We start from the raw sequence: 1,597 nt of genomic DNA on the forward strand, positions 1-1,597 counted from the left end.
CAGTTACAGCAGATGAAATTGGACCCCTAGCAACCCAAAATCAATTTTTTATGCAGCATTATGGGGCTACAACAATTTGCTGCAAGTTTGGAGCTACCATAAGTGTGGCTTATAGTCAGTTACTCACAGGAAATGTGATGTAACAGCTCTTTGAATCATCCCCAAATTGTTTGCATGTAATTTTCAAGACAACTATATGTAACTCAGCATTCCTCTGGGGCATCAGAAGAAAATGAAAACAGTGAAGAATTTTGGTCAGGAATGTTATTCTTCACTTGACATATTGAAGCAAATTTTGGTTCCAAAATTTTATCTGGAGAATGAGGGCATCAATCCCGTTACCTCTCGCATGCTAAGTGAGCGCTCTACCATTTGAGCTAATTCCCCTTTGATGTTAAAACCATTTACACCACTCACACCAAGAGGACTGGATTACATTTAGAGATAACATCTCAAAAACATCAATTAGCCTCAAGTTTAGTGAAATCCCATTATCGTTGGTATTTAGTACCTTAATGATTTCATAAAATGTTTCCTTCTTTATCACTATTGTGTTGGAGACTTTGTGGGGCTGAGGAAACTGTCCCACATCTGGTGGCACTGTCCCAACTTACTTCCATTGAGGACAGAGATACATTGTCTTGCTTTCCTTCTCATAGGAATTTTAATGCCAAGCTCCCTGTCATATTCCCTTTTATCTCATTATATTTCTGATATTCCTAAGTATACCCAAAAATTTATAAGACATATTTTGAGTGCTACCAAATGCCATTTAGCTTTTTATTGAAAAAACTCAGTTCCACCATTCTCTATCTTTATTGTAAATACAATTTGGCATATCTATCATTGTGAATACATCACCAGAATTTTTCATAACACTGCAAATAAGTTCTCATATACTTGGATCCTTGGACTAACTGAAATCCCCCTATTTCAACCCTTTTATAACTGGTTTAATTCGCCCCCATCATGACTAAGATATTTTGACACCCTGACAAAATTCTCAATTCACAGGGTATAATCCTGTTATTTCTTACTTTGCACAAGTTCATATTATAGTGTCCATTTGTAAGAAATGATCCAAGAAAGAAACTTTTAAGTAGTTTAAGTTCAGTTCTGCTGGTTCATCTTCCCTTACTGATAATATCCATTAGAAAGCACTTTCATGTGTCTCTGTGGCGCAATTGGTTAGTGCGTTCAGCTATTAACCGAAAGGTTGGTGGTTCAAGCCCACCCAAGGATGTGTTTAGTATTTGTAATTCTGTGGCAGGAGAATTCTGTATTTGACAAAATTTACCAGGCATTTGTCTTCATTTTACCTCAATACACAAACTTACATGGAAAATAACAGCTATGACTTTACTAACTCTACATCCATGGCTTTCCAGCTAGTGTTAGATAATACTAGAAAGAACTTTACAAATTGAAAACAAGTGATCAGTCCTAAGAAGATATAGAGAATAAGCTAAAAATTCACAGTGACTTTTAGCCAGAAGAATAAGAAAAATCTATTAATATATACCAGATACTGGGATCCACTGGGTTAATTCTGAGAAGTTGATTCAATTATTTACAAAGGGGATAAGTTAACCTTGCA

The 1,597-nt window shown here is 35.7% G+C and overlaps 1 non-coding gene across 1 annotated transcript; it reads left to right on the forward strand.

The window, feature by feature from the left end:
• Window positions 1–1,169: 1,169 nt before the first annotated feature.
• TRNAN-AUU (transfer RNA asparagine (anticodon AUU)) lies at window positions 1,170–1,243 on the forward strand. Its single transcript has one exon. It is a non-coding gene; the product is annotated as a tRNA-Asn (tRNA).
• Window positions 1,244–1,597: the final 354 nt, after the last annotated feature.

The sequence above is a fragment of the Taudactylus pleione genome, unplaced genomic scaffold (genome assembly GCF_031769625.1).
Source record: "Taudactylus pleione unplaced genomic scaffold, aTauple2 ptg001569l, whole genome shotgun sequence".
NCBI lineage: Eukaryota > Metazoa > Chordata > Amphibia > Anura > Myobatrachidae > Taudactylus > Taudactylus pleione.